Source organism: Ooceraea biroi, chromosome 1 (assembly GCF_003672135.1).
Source record: "Ooceraea biroi isolate clonal line C1 chromosome 1, Obir_v5.4, whole genome shotgun sequence".
NCBI lineage: Eukaryota > Metazoa > Arthropoda > Insecta > Hymenoptera > Formicidae > Ooceraea > Ooceraea biroi.
This window is the reverse complement of record NC_039506.1, coordinates 9,331,320-9,347,629: the sequence shown is the minus strand read 5'-3', so window position 1 is coordinate 9,347,629 and position 16,310 is coordinate 9,331,320. Positions and strand designations below refer to the sequence as shown.

The window sequence follows — 16,310 nt, the reverse complement described above, 5'->3', positions numbered from 1 at the left end:
TCCTATTATAATCTTTATCATGTATGAAAAAAGATTTTTAAAATTCTCTAAAATATCTGTGCAATATTAGTAAAATTTCGAAATATGATATGAATCTGTTTATCTTTGCTTGAGAGAAGTGATTCATCGCAGGGGGCATCGTCTTTGCGACACGTCACAATGTGCATTCCCACCACTTAATTAAGCCACTTGCCAAATTCCTTTGTTTCGAGGTGTGCGACATCGGTACATACAAGAGTTCCGCATTAAGCCAAACGCGAATCGATACTCGATTGCGTCCTACCACAAAGTAGCTTGAGCCAGATTATCGAAACGGTCGTAATCAACGTCTAGCCACTCTTCTATGCACTATTATCATCGCGCCAGCAACACTACACCTTAGCAGATGCTGCATCTTTAAAACACGCATTGCACGATTTTGCCGATGCACGTTTATCAAAACACTTTTAACAATATTGCACACATAGGAAAATAAACGAATGCCAAAAGTGTAATCCGAAATTATAAAGCGTTACAGAAGAGGGTTTTTAAGAAAAGTCTTATAAAGTATAAAAAGTATTTAAGAGATTTTTCTATATAAAAATTTGAAAAGTATGTATCTAAAATCTTCAAATCTATTTTCAAATTAGATAACCAATTTTGCAATATTTTCAATCATTGTTACTACCTCTCAAACTCAGGCTCAAAATTTGGTCATTGTATTCACATCTCGATGTTCGTCATTATTTAATAACATGACACCATCAGGCAAACTTCCCAATAGTAATTCAATTCAATAGTAATAGTCATTTCTGAGAGTGCTAAGCAGATGAATGTGAACCTTTCAACACGATTGGATTGTAAATCCTACGAACACGATTACAAGAGTTTTCTTTTCATCTCTGGCCTTATTTGTTTTGACTTTCACTGTCACACTTCGCTTAATTACAAATTATTTCTCAAGAATCAATGTTACTTTGAAACTCTCTCTTCCATCCATCACGCGAAGTGCGGTATTTAACTGCACCTAAGTTTACAGAGTTTCATTGAAAAACGCTTGTTTTACGTGTACATTTCACCCTTGAAATTTAACATATTTTACACGCATAGCGAAGTTCAATTGTATGACTCTGTTCTACCTCAATCACATTTTTCTGACTTAAAATCTGATATAAATATAAAAAAGATTAGCTGTTAGTCATTAGTTAACCGGTTTATTCGCTAACAATACACTTTTTGGAGATTATATTACGCACAAGGCAAAAAGAGCAATTACTTGGTATTTCACTTAGCTGTGACAGTTGCTTCCAAATTATCACGATCATTCCCCGATCATCTTTCGATTTTTTTCCTTATACCTTGATTGATAGTTTAATTTCATTACCTTTCCTTCATTCATTAACGAAAAATTGGTCTCGCTAGTTGTTCAACGCAAGAAACCACACAGGTCGCATCGTCCATTTATTTTACACATTTCGCAGGACCGCAAGGTCAACTCTTTCCTTCCTACGCATCTAACTTAATTACATCAACCGCTCGGTGCTAACTCGGCCTTCCGCACGGTTAGTCATCTGTTCCGCGTGAGTAAAACGAGTAGTCGGTCCGTCCGCGAGTAAATCCGACGCAAGTAGAAAATTGTCGCACAAGCGCGCCCACTCACCCCTCGTCATGCGACGGTCAGCTCGTCTCGTCAAAAGAGAACTTCCAGAGTAAACACTCTCGAACACGTAAGTGGCATCCGCGTTTGTCGCTCCGGCGAAGACGTTGGACGTATGATCGATAGGTCGACCGAAGAAAAATTTCGGCAAAGTCCTTGAGGAATCGCGGCGAAACTCCCCTTTACGGTAGCGGAGCAAACGCGACGATGACGAGTTCTCGCGGCAGGAAGGAAGGAGGACGAGAGGGTGCTCTCTCTCCACCGAGAGGCGCGCAGCGCGGCTGGGCGCCCAGTCGCGAGACGCGTACCAAACCCAACTGAAGAGCGACGATACTGTCCCCGCGACCGCGCCCCCGCCCCCGATTAAAACCACCCGCGCACGCGTTTCACCCCGAAACTACGCGGCGTACAGTTCCACGTCTCTTCGAGGCACCTCCTCTTTGTACCGTCTCGTGTGGACTGACCGAGTGCCTTGCATGGATCGCATGGATTGATCCTGTACGTCATACGAGAAGATCATTAAGGGTTGCTGCGCAAAACATGAGGATCTCAGGAACTAATATTAGAGCGAAATAAATGCGGCAACCACCCACAGTTTTCCTACATTCTGCTGTCCCTTTGGACTCCTTTTTTGTTTGGACGAATACAAGGGGTAGATAATATTGAGGGTGCGCATGTATACGTGCCGTGTATAAAAAAAGAAGCGATCTCGCCTCAAGCATAAGTCATGTATTTATTTTCTGGAAAACGAAAGGATTCATGGGGGTACTTCGTACCCCCATGGAACCAAGCTATTCTATCTCTCTTCTGAGGAAATGTGTTTCTTTTTAACATTATAAAATATTAAAAGCGAAAAACGAAAGATCTAAAATTTTGAAATTTTGAATTATATCAAAGATATATGAAACTACTGGCAAAAATTTTCTTTTTACTCTCTTTTATTCATATAGTTTATATTTTATAGTAATAATACTTTGCTGGATAATTTGTACGTACCTATATTGCATTTCATGATTTAAATATTTTATTTTGAAAGAATCAAAAAATTATCTGTTATAAAAGAACATATAAATGTTCATGAATTTAATCTATATTATAAAATACCTCAAAATAAAAGATAATTTTTTCATACCTTTTTTAAAATGCTTTTATTATGTGTGCAATTATACAGTAGTATGCAATTTTTTACTTTTCGTATTATATTTGTTCCAATGTATATCGCGTATTCTTTATTAACTGGACATTCTGTGATACTCCGCATGCAAAGTCTGCTAAAATATACAAAACCAGGTATTGTCAAGTATCCAGTTCAAAGTACGGTAATTCTTTATTAATTAGCTATTTGTATGAACAATTGAGGTAAACCATATAATAGGACGTTTAATATAATTTTGCGGTCAGATAATTAATTTCTATAATAATACTGATAGCAGTATAAATTTCTATAAACTTCAATATTGTGCCACACAACTATTCATGTCACAATAACTTCTCTACGTGAGTTCGTACTTATGTTCCTCACGGGAGGCCGTATAACGCGTTAACCCGTTAACTCATAGTTAGAATATATATCCTTGAGGATTACACTAGGAGAATACACTATCTGCGTAAGGTTCCGCCATGCTGCGAAGAAGCAGTCGCGAATTCAAGCAGCGAGCACCACCGGATTGTACAATGTGTGAGATGAAAGACAATGACTATGTCAACAGCAGGGGTACAGCTCGCTGCGTGAGCCCTTCACCAGCAAGAAGCACAAAGGCGATATACATATACATATTATATATACATACATACATACATACATACATACATACATACATATATATATAAACTTTTCTATTCATATGCTTAATCCTTCTATCATTGCGTGCAATCATGTTGCACTTGAGTTATTATACAAGTAATTTCTAGCCGGTTTAGCAGAAAATCCGCTTCGATAACACAGGAAAATCCTCATGACACATATTGGGAATATTTAAAACCATCTCTCGAATCTGTTCAACATCCCGAATCTGTTTTATTTGTTAACATCGTTGTATTAGTTTTCGAATTTCAAAAATTTTAAATGCGACCGAAAACCGATAGAACCTATTTCTGTACCCCAAATGCAAGAAAAAAAAGATATCTTTTATATCTCGCAGTACGTGAACGAGTATAAGTGATTGTGATCATTTTGGCAAGTATAAATCTCAAATCTTACATCCGAATAACAAGTTATAACAGCGACGCACGAAAATCCTACCAAATGTGGTTAAGGCGTCATTCGTAGCATCGTCGAGGACTCTAACAATATAGCTTCTATAATAATACCATTTATATGCGGCAGAATTCTCTTCTCGTGAAGGAGAGCAGAGAATTACAATGCGATCTGCGAGATCGTCTGAAAGGGACAACCAGGACGAAAAGTATCAACCGACATCGATCCAGACGGGCTGAATAAGTGCGTCAGTTTTAAGTATGCTTACAAGTGAAGAACCACGAACCAGAGATCGTAGGTTCGATAGATCCAAAAGGCTTCATGCGGGATCGCAAAGAAACTCAGAGAAAAAGACGTCGAGGAAGATATACCAACGCCCACTGCTCCCTTCAGAGGCTTTTGTTTTCAACATCTTGACGCGCTCACAGCTCTCTCGCAACGGTTGGGAAAATAAGATTCTTGCGAAAGGCTTTCGACAATGCACTTCACGGGTCGCTGCATTCAGAATACCGAAACGGTGTGTGATTGTGAAACAGGTCTGAGAGCATATTTGTGTAAATGTTGGATACCGAAATAGAGAACGAACTTAGGATTGATTCGCAAGTATGAGAAATTGTGGAAAAGAAAGGTTTCATAATAATCATATATATATTCATAAAATGAAATTATTTAAATTAATCATCATATTTATTCATTAATATATTTTATGTAATTAAAAATTTACCATTGGTAAAGATACTATAATTTATCTGGTGCTTATTATTTACAATACAGGGTGAGGCACCTAAAACAGGCCACCTGAATATCTCGGCTGTTATTGGTGATAGAACAAAATGTGTCAGACCAAACTTGCATGGTTTCGAGGGACACATAATTTGTTTTCTAAATAGTTTTTTATTAGGTGGACGCGTAGAGGTCATATTTCAATATCTCTCTTTCAAAGAGGAAAAACTTTTAATTTCATTTTATCTATTAAAAAACTATATTTTTAGTTATATATATTTTATTTTATTTTATCTATTAAAAAAATATATAATCCATTTTCTCCCATATAAAGAAACTGAACAATTTTGTGAAAAAGAAACTAAAATATTTCATTATTTTCCAACTTATAGTACCAACTTGTCTATTGTGTAATTCATCTCCTGTAATCAATCGATGACAAATTCCTCGTTTTTATTTCGTTAACAAATCACATTAATCTAAGCACTGACAAGGGTTCGTAAATTATGCGAGTCTCGCATCCAAATTACCCTCGTGAACCGCCCTAGTAGTCAGCGACTCGCGGGAAACTTTCTAATCGCCAGGAAGCTGTATCGAATTATAATGCTAGTTAAACGCGTGTTATCCGGTGGCAGAGGTTTCCTGGCTTTGGCGTTGCGATAATATAAGCTAACCGTCGCCGGTGGAAGCTGATGCTGTAACCCTTCCCTGGTGAAATACCGGAACTAATCTTTGAGTACGCGATTTTAACTAAGTTCTACGTTATAACGGGCGCAAGGCAAGGCTCCCGCGCGACATCGCGTAATCATAACATCGACCTGGAGTACGAGACGAGAGTCGACTTCCAGCAGGAATCCAAATTTCCATAGTAGCCAGTGACGCGGAAATACCGAAATATCAATGAGACCAACTTCCGTTCGTGAATAATCGCGTGCACGATATGATAGTTACGCTCTGAAATCGTGCTTCGGCAATATCTGGCCTCAGGCTGCTCTCTCGGGTGGTTATTAATTAAGCGAAATATGTTACAGCAAAAACTTAATTTGTAATCAGACACGTAATGGCATTGTTTTGTAGTGGGAATTGCCGCTCGAGGCTCGTCCAGTAATTGGATTCACATATGGCGATATGAAAAAAATATATTCTTCTATTAAAAATGATCGTGAACAATTTCCTCATTGCTGAATTATTCAAAAAACTTATTTTCTGCCTCCATTATATCCATCATTAAATTGCATAAAGCATATAATGGATATGGATCGTTTCAATATAAATTTTATATTTCACATTATCTGAAAACGTTATTTAAATATTGCACCAGCAGAAATCACAACCCTCTATATGTTTGTGCTGTTGTTAATACTCATCTTTGTGGATATACATACAACTACGATACAGGTTGTTTGAAAAATATGTGTTTTGTCTCAAAGTCATTCCACATGTCTAAATATTTGGTAAATTTCTCTCATGAAGCTAAGAAGATAAATTAACGTACATGTATGTTGCAGCTGTGCAACTCCAAACTGTCTACATACGCTTCGGGCCATATGATCCATACATATCATATATATATATATGCACGCTTGATAAATGGTTTTAAGATACTCTTACGGTTGCCAAGAAAACATATATAACTCGACATATATATCAATCAACGCCAAAGCTAAGCCTGGGATAACTAAGGAGCAAAATATCTATTATCCGTCGTTTGTCTTCCGTTAGTGTGGAATTCTAGTTGCGTTCTACGGATCTACACATTATCACTGTATCGTATCGATTAGATCAATGTTTAGATAAGCTGTCTCAACAGTTTACTCAAATATCCGCTGGAAAGCAATCGACTCGCCGAATCTATTTTGCTATCTCAACGGAGACCACTACCGTCGCTGCTATGATTGCTATCTGCTCGCTCACTCGTACAAGTCGAAAAAGCGTCCTCGATATGAAGGCAACTGTAAACGCTGGAATCGCGACTGCCTGTGACACTCAGGAATGCTAAACTTGCAAATTAATTAAGAAAGTTCCATCAAGATGGCAGAATCGCGTCGAAATCACGCCCGTTCCGCCTAAATTTAATTATTTTCTTTTTTAAATAATATTCGCGATAACAGCATTCGCGTATATAACCTCAATTTTCGATTTGCTGGTATGAAGCGTAAATATTATAGCTTTAGCTTTCTCAATTTAATTTGGATTAAATATAATGCAAAATAAATTACTCAAATAGATAGAAAATCGACGAGATGAGATTAATCTATTGATCTCGGAAACCGTATTACTGACAAAATCATTAACATACTTCGTCGAAAGTCACTAGTATCCCGCCCTTAAATCAATTATTAATGGAGAAAGTAAGATCCGAGGGACATTCTATTAGCCCGCAGGGATCAGACGACCCTGAGGATGATGTCGGGGATCTGGGAAAAGGTCAAAGCCGAACGATCGTCAGTAGTCATTGACCCTCGACCTACGGCAGTCTACTTGGCAAAAACATGACCCGCGTTGACGTCCTGGCTGGAACGGAAAGGGCGCGTCCCAAACGAGTCCTCAACGGCACTGGCGCTCGTTTCAACGGAAAAGCGGTGCTTTTTATGAATGGATCTTTGGCGACTTTCGGAACTGCAACAGGTATGTGTTTTCGAGGAACCGCGAATCTCCGGCCTTCCGGCGGCGACAAAAGATTCTCCAGGAAATTTGCTCGTCGATTGATGGATTAGGCGGCGCCTCCTTACGAATTCGTTCGCGGGATTTTATTTGCGAGCGAGACTCGTTGAAAGTTTCATGCGGTCGCTATTATTGACGGGATTGAATGCAAATACAGTCCGGCGGTGACAGAATCCCGGTCTTTTGCGCTTTTTGCACGAATTCATTTACATATAATTTCGACAGAAACAAAAACTGCAATTCTCGATATTAAGCTTTTAAAATAGTACTGCTATATAAATAAGAGCTTTTGTGCACTGTGATTGTCGCTAGTCGCAGTTCCACATGAGATATTTGTTAATTCAAAACTATTAGACTCAACTACACTATGCTTTCACATGTTCATTTCAAACGGCAACTAATCGCGGCGCAATTCGTGAAATCGACGTATAATGCATAATATTATATTTATTTAACGTATAATGTAATATTATATTTATAATATTTACGAATAACACATTATACGTTAACGTATAATATTATAAATAAAATATATGTTAAAATGTAAATTTGAACTTAAAAAATCGATAGAGAAATAACTACATTCAAATGAATTATTAGATAATATTATAAAAAATGACCCAAAATGTTGTATGTCTTTTTGCAATAGATAGATCTCCGATGAATTTTTTAAGTCTACCTCAACAAGAACAGACATCAGTTCTTACTACTTTTTTGTATCATATATCTTTTTGTAAGCATAATTATGTACGCATGTAATTATCATGTACGCATTATAATTTTTCATAATTATGAAACTTTTGCTAACAGGATGACATTACAGGTGACGTATGCGTTAAAATTAACTATTACGGGACAGAGAGGGGAACTCATAAAAAGTTACACAAACAATTGTTAGTTTTCCAGCCACGTTTACGCCAAAACTAGACGCCGTGAATCTTTATTAAGTGTGAATAATAGAATCGTGCGTATGATGTACAACGTTACTTATCAGAAATGCGAAAGAAATTTATGGCGCAATTCGGCCGACACAAAACTTGGGAAACGCGTCAGATAATCGCATTTGGTAAGTTTCCTAATCGAGGTACGTGCGCGTTAAGTGCAATCAACATTTCCGTGAGATCCACTTTACGATATTACGAATACATTACAATGTATCTTCGCGAAAAGTTACGTCCGCTCAATTTTCCACGATAAGTTCTCCAGTAGTTCAGTTTTCCATTTTTCATATTCAGGATACACCGGAGTTTTTGTTAAACCGCGCTTGTGGTATTCACAGCCACCCTGCGTTGGAATTCGAGACTCGAACTCGTCTTAACATTCAACGCAAAATAGAAGAAAACGAGCAACCGGATGCACAGTAACTGTGATCCGCCTCAAGTCATATTTCCGGTGAATTAAGCCGATTCTTTTAATTCTCGCTCAGTACACTTGCGTTTCACTGTTTGTGAATGACGTGCCAGGAATTTTCTCATTTTGCGTCCGCATTTTACAGACAGGATATTGCGTTGCGGCGGAAATTTGTAAAACACGCGCCTGTGCGAATCTTGCCAATTTCCCGCGATGTTCCGTATCTTTGATCTTTTATCCACCTAACTCAATCTCCTTCGTTAGAGCTCTTTGCGTAACGGCGGCTGTACTGCCACCGTCTTCCTAGAAATCGTTCGATTATCGTCAACATTTTACCGGAACAGGATGCATTCAGGATGCAGATGCATAAAAATCAGATCAGATTATTTGTATGTCCAATATAAAAATGCGCAAAGAACAAATTTTATCAATTTTCGCATTCTAAAATAGTCCCATTAGCAGTATGTAATATTTTTATATTTCCGTTTACACTCTCTCTCTCTCTCTCTCTTTCTCTAATAACAATATAAATTTTGTAAAACTATCTTCATAATGTACAACCTAAATGTATAAGATTAATCTCTATATTAAGTACATTAAAACAGCGACATATCATTTATTACAATTACATATTTTTGCTTTATGTCTTTTATTTAAAATACGATTAAAATATGTCTCAATTATCATAAAATAAATGATAATATTAAAAGTAGACATTTGGTTCCCTGCCAAAATTGAGAAGAATTTACATTTCCAAATTTATTAGAAAACTTGATAATTACTGTGTAATTTCGTTAATATTCCAACGACCACGCTCCCAACGGCAAATCCGTGCCAATGGCAAGGAAACGACCTTTTTTATAATTACTAATCCCCTGTGATTACCGCGGAATCGCTCCTAAGTACTCCGCGAAAATGCAAATGGAGGAATAAAAATTCATATGGCGGTGCAGCGCGATCCCGGTGATTAAATATCTCAGTTGAACCGCAACGTTTGCGGCATCCGCTGCGGGAAGACGCAAGAAATGAATGACAAACGTTCATGAGGGCAGTTGGAAGTAATTTTACAGCTACTTTGAGAGCAGTGTGTTCTTCGCAAGCTCGCCTTCGTGAGCGGAATCGCGACGCGAGAGAGAAAGGGCGTGGTCCGCCTTTTCATCCTTCTATTTATTTCAGAGCACAAACCGTATCGCTTTCGGACACGGACTATGAATAGCTGTTGGCAATCGATGCAGAATCTATTGCAAATCACTACATAACAAATGGACATGTTTGACATGCTAGATGCGCTATCGCATTTATTTATTTATGGACCATACGGTTCACAACGCCGAAACATCTAACAACCAATGCGGTCACAAGGTGGCCGGCGGTTATAAATTGCCAATGACTATTGGATTTAGTTGCCAATCCGAACACGAGAACCTTTACGCAATGGCCTTCGCAACGTTATCGATTCAACCGCTTGCTCCGGAAATTAACTATTTCCGGATGCTGAAGTTATTATATTTTTAATCTCATTATATTCAACAATGTCTAGAACAATCCTCTTTTCTTGAAAAAAACTTTCTCTGAAGAAAGCTTCATATTTTAAAGATATTATTTTTTCCTCATGCGTTTCTCTTGCCTCTGAAATGAAAGTAAAGATACGCCAACGGCAAAAATATATGCACTACGTTGCACTAATTTATTTAATAGATCAAAAATAGATTATAACAAAATTTTTAATTAACTGCTTTTGAACTCTATAATCAATTAGAATTAAAATTATTAATTCTAATTATTAAATAATTAATAATAATTTTTGTGCTGGATTGAACGAATAAAACGAATAAAATTAATTTATATATTACACGGATTTATATATTGCGAATATAATTTTTATATAATACAATTTAGGCGTTTCGAAACTTACACAACAAAATTGATGCAAACATTTAAAAAGATACTTTTCCATTCGAAAATAATTAGTAACTATTTCATCAAGTTTTCTTTGTTATTGCAGTCGAAGTAAAATGTGCAATAAAGAACATTTGTCAACTTATATACTTTTTGCTTTGTGTACTTCATTTATGAGAAACCATTCTGCATACTACAAAACTATGTTAATAAATATATTTTATGGATCTCCATGAATATAAAATTGGCAATATTAATTTTACGATATATATTCATTATTAGACAAATATTTTCTAAAGAATTTTATAGTAACGAAAAAGATGTAAAATCGATGTATCGTACGTAGTATGGATGGAATGTAAAGAAAGAACTTACGGTAATGTTAAAAACCCGATTATCGCAGCGATAATTAATACGCATACTTAAAATTCCGGAAAAACTCATCTATAATTACTTTTAAAATTGTCATACTTCTACGTAGTAGCGACATAGTAGTGTTAATTAGAAACTTCCAATTAACCCATATTTTTATATTAAAATATTTAACATAGAAATTGCTAATTCCGATAAAAATATATTGTAGATTTAATAAAAACCAAATTATATATTATTATACCAAATATGGAAAAACCTTAAAAATTTAAGTTTGTTTTATGATTAAATAAATAATTTATCTTTTAAATAGCAAAATATATACTTAAAGAACGAAATTAAAATTTATGTTACGTTTATGAATATCTTAAGGATTTTATAACAATATTTCTCATAAATATGACTTTTTATTTCTAAATAATTTAATATCAATTTTTGTTAACATAAATTTGTATCTATTTCATTTTTGTGTGTTTTAAGACTACGGCAAAGCAAAAGATAAACAATACTTAAAAATGTTCAGAAAATTATATGCACAGTTAAAAACAATTGCTGAGAAGCAAGGGAAAATAGTGTTGTCTTTATTCGCGGGATGTAAGTTACTCTATAGTGATCGCAAAACGAAACTGTCTCAAGAAAACAACACGTCGGATTTACTGGCAGGAAAAATGTTTTCCGCGGAATGACGTACTTTACTACCTCGAACAATAGCACCTATCCGCACATATGGGAATGGAAAAGTGCATCTACTGAAGTACGAAAGGAAAGACATGTGGATGACAAAAGAGGATCTTGAAGTTGCAGGATATCGCATAGCTTGAGAGTCGCGTGATACGCGATGACAATTACCACATGTCACTTACACGAGACAGAACAATACAAAGAGAGAATAAGCATTCGTTTCACAAATGCATTTCCGCTAGATATATGCAGACGCAATAATAATATTCTTAAAACAAAATTCAATTTTTTTTATCTTTAGTCCAAAAGTTAAGAGTTAAAATTTTCACTTTATATAATATTTTTTAAACAATACTTCGTGAGAAATATTATTTTTCAATTTAATCCAAAAACATATGATCTCGTTACATTACCTCGAACAAATTTAAATGTAACTCGAGAATAACAGATCAATACAAATCCGTACAGCACAGAAGTTTGCAGCAACATTGCAATGCAGCAATGTTGCATATTACTGCAATGTTGCTGCAAGCTTCTGTGCTGTATGGAAATTTAATAAAACTGTTTACGGATTTTATTAATCTTTATATAGATAACTTTTCCAAACATAAATGTACAATGTTTTATGAAAAAATAATAAGCTATAATATATATTAAATGCTATATATTATTCTTGCATATAATTACTTGCAAAAGTAAGGAGAAATATATCTTGTTCTTATTATTTTAGATACCATATACATACACGCACACAACATTGCAGTTCTTATATTATGAAGAATTATAGTCATAGTCTAATTCTCTTTTTTTCGATCTAATTAGGTCCAATAAGGGCTATCGGTATCATATACCGCACATATACCGCACGGTAGCCGCAAGACCACCCTTACAACTCCGATTGAATGGAATCTTGAAAGCAAAAGAACATCGACTCTGCTTACGATCGCGCAAGTTACGAGCGAGCTGCGAGCAAGCGGATGAGCGACCACGAACTCGCCGCGCGTTTTCCAATCTCGCAAATGTCAAACTTTAATGAAGTTCATCGGATCCCCAGTCACGTACGATTTACAGAAGATCATGACGCCGCACCCCGCACCACGGTTTCCGGCTGTCCTCGCGATCACCCCGGATCAAGCCACTTATCACGCTGCTTCTCTATGGCGATGTAGGCGTGTTTATATGGCAACCCACATGATCGCCGTCACAGAAATATTACCTGAGGGTAAAAGGTCCCCCTAGGAACATTTTCGCGATTCTTTCCAACGTGCCTTCTTAAAACGATCGCCACTTGAAAACATCAATTTCACAACGCTGCCACAGAAAATCTTTCATCACTTGTTCGAAACATTTCATGCAATTCTTCGTAAATTTTAAATTACTGAGCTTATGCTGCATTATGTGAAATATTTTATAATTTTGAATTATTGACTCAACTTTCAGAATCTTAAAATATTGAGGTTCTTGAATCCGCGTTTTTGTTAAATTGAAATTGTTTCATGATCAAGTTCATGATTTTGTTTCTATAAATATATCCTTAAAAATTCCAACTTTTTAATAAATCCATATAATAAATTTTACTGAAAATGAAAGAAAAACAACACATATCTTCTTAATTGGTTTACGCTTACTTATAGTTTTCTTCTTCCAATTAACACCGATAAATTGAGCTTTTTTCTGGCTGAGAAACAAACGAGCACTCGAACAGCTGCGAGAGAAATAACGTGAATCTATCGCGCACTGGCATAGTAAAAACGCTGAACAACGATCAGATCCAATGACAGATAATAATTATCGTTTGGATTACGTTTGCATTAAACTCAACAATTCTCGATTATTAAATTAACTTAATTAACTTAATTAAATTAACTCTGGTAACGGAGCAATCGCGCGAAAACTTTTATAATTAGCGGGATGAAATTAAAAACAAACTGCGAATATTACGGCAAATTCTACCATTCTCTTTGCTTCCAATACAGTCACTTGTGTTTCTTAAATAAACAAATCAGATAATTTTATTAGCATTACTGTATACATGGTAATTATTCGTACAACAATTATCCATATTAATCTAAACAATAAACCGTTTTTAACAGATATGTGTAACAATCGCTCTTATGGATTGTATAATATTCTTGTAATAATCGCAGTTCCTCGTACTTTCAAGGAAACATCATGCCAGAATGGTAAATCACTCGAACGATAAAATATTCAAATGCTCAGATAATGGAGGCTCTGCTGCACCTTTCCAGAATGTCTCAGCCATCTACATTCGGAGCAAATTCTAACGACGGAAACGTGGTGTGTCTCATCAGTGAATATAGATATACAAAGTCTCCTCTCTTTTCTAACATATTGGGCAGCATCGAAATATATAAAAAAATAAAATTAAATACTGTAATGGCATCGTACGTGTCAGCAAGTTATTTCGATAAATTCGTTTACGAACACGGATGCTCCATGGAGTAGCAATTATATAATATCTCAATTCATGCTCAGAATAATAAAAACTGGTCTTCAATTATTTATGATTTGTTACATTTAATTATTTAATAATAATTCAGTTAATAATAACTTATTGATTAGCACGTATATGTGATTTTTATAAAGATTAGAAACTGTGCATTAAATTTATTCGATCAGCGACGATATTCGACATACAAGCTGAAGGTACAACGAACTCGAAATATTCCATTATCGAAATTTTTATTGTAACCATGTCGGCCGACGAAAATTGTAATTAATCATACTTCCGGCACTATTACGAATTTTTAAGTGTGCAAGAGTCTAATGAAATGAGGTCGGAAATAATAAATGAATAAACAATATTAACACTTCATATAAATTATCTAACTTCCGATAAAAGTTATATAATAAATAGTAATAAAAGTAATTCGTTCTGCGCAAATTTTTCCACCTGACTGATCAATTGATAAAGTGTTCTGTTCCAAATACGCGCTACAACGGAAAACTTTTTGCTTTTTCATTTCGCTGCGTGCAAACGACCCTCGAGATCTTTCGAAGGAATAACTTCTCAGAAAGATAAACCGAAATTCGATGGATTCCTGATCAAAAGAATCAGCCAAACCGTTATCAAACGGCGATTTCTCAAGGCGCCTTTATATACGTATATCCACAACTATGCTGTCGTTTGTGGATTTACTCATAAAACTTTAAATAATTCGGCTCATGTCTAAACGAAAGAAAATGGAACTCACGTCCATTAATTAACTAGAATTGAGCAAGGTAAGTAAAAACAAATATTTAAACTGTGCGCGATGATAAGAAGCGTATTCAGTGAGAATAATAAATAGCTATTTGGAATTCTTGCTGGCCAAATTTGCAGATGAACGAAGGGGATGAAAATGACGTCTGTTGTACGTTACACAAGATAAATGTCTTTGGACGGTGTAACTTTAAAAGTCGTGTTAACCCTTATCTGAGTAACCTATTTCTCAAGCCCCCAAGTGGCCTACATTATTCTTTTCCCGGTAAGAACACGTTATATAAGAATATTATACACATATAGAATGTCAGAGACAGGAAGAAAGCGAGAGAGAAAAAGAGACAAATGTACACAGCATGTTTTTTTTATAAAATTAAAATGACAGAGAACCTTATAACGCTATAAATCTGATATAAAAATAATATTAATTTAAATTTAATATAGAATCTCTCCTCAACAAACTATTAATGTACAGATAGAAATTAACTCTTAATTTCTCAGCGTACATATCGATATTTTTAATATATTATTTAGCAGCTATGATAAAAGTGAAATTGAATTTTCTTTCTGTAAAATTGTCCTTTTTTCGACAATGCTTAAAATTTCTAATTACTTAATTTCTGTGGAATTATATAATATGTCATTAGATAATTTACCTTAATGAAGATAAAAGACCGAGAATCTGGGAGCAATATTGCGCTTGGAAATAAAGGATTTAAAAATCTAATGCAATATTTAATGCATTCATGATTTAATTCAAGTTTTCTTCATGCATGATTAATTTTTATAACGATAAGAATAAAATCATTATTGTGAGGTTGCATCTTAGATAAATGTATAAACTTTATCATTCTTCATGTATTTATTCTATAAATTTTTGTTCTTTATTTTGGCCCGTGTAAAGCAGCATTATTGCGGATTTCGTCAGTCATTCAACACAGACCGATTATACGGTGTATTTCGAGTATCGCGTTTCCTACTCAGTAAGTACTTAGTAGGATTAATGCTTTTAATCGCTTCGGTTTGAGAGCTTGTTTGTTATCTCCTTGTATTCCTAAAGATCAATGCGATTTACGAAGCCCTTAAGCATGCATTATGGCTACTCTACAGTAAGTTCGCTCAAAGCGGAGCATTGAAATTTTACTCACCAATGCGCGATGAAATCCTTCCGAGTCCGTCGATGTTGTGGTCCATTCTGATATACGCTGGGTCATCGTATTCCATCCTAGTGCACGATCTCGGCTGTCACATGTGGAATCTCTCGCTTTGAACCTTTGTCATCCTTCGTCGATTGCACTTCACTTGTACACTCACACTCGCGACACTCGCGATATATTCACTTTTTAACGATATTTAACGGAAATTTAGTTATATCAAAAATACATACGTAGTGCTTTAAACGAAACTTTTGTTTATTTAAATAGTTTGTACGAAGCGGTAACATTCGACGTGCTACACATTTGTAACATGGAACGCGAGAAAAAATAGTAAATTGAAAATTATAGCAATCTCGAAATATAACAAATTGAGTGCAAGCATAATAATTGTTAAATAATTGAAATTCT

General features: G+C 35.4%; 1 protein-coding gene across 6 annotated transcripts in view; it reads right to left on the bottom strand.

The window, feature by feature from the left end:
• The window catches only part of LOC105279967 (glutamate receptor ionotropic, NMDA 2B), a 166,077-nt gene extending 149,794 nt beyond the window's left edge, over positions 1 to 16,283 (bottom strand). For 2 of the 6 annotated variants that reach the window (XM_011340099.3, XM_011340102.3), the window contains exon 1: positions 1,640 to 1,998. The gene's annotated coding sequence lies outside the window, so the exon portion shown is untranslated. Of the gene's footprint in view, positions 1 to 1,639; positions 1,999 to 15,893 lie in introns of those variants that run through there. The other 4 variants (XM_011340098.3, XM_011340096.3, XM_011340097.3 and 1 more) reach the window with 3 other exon arrangements.
• Positions 16,284 to 16,310: the final 27 nt, after the last annotated feature.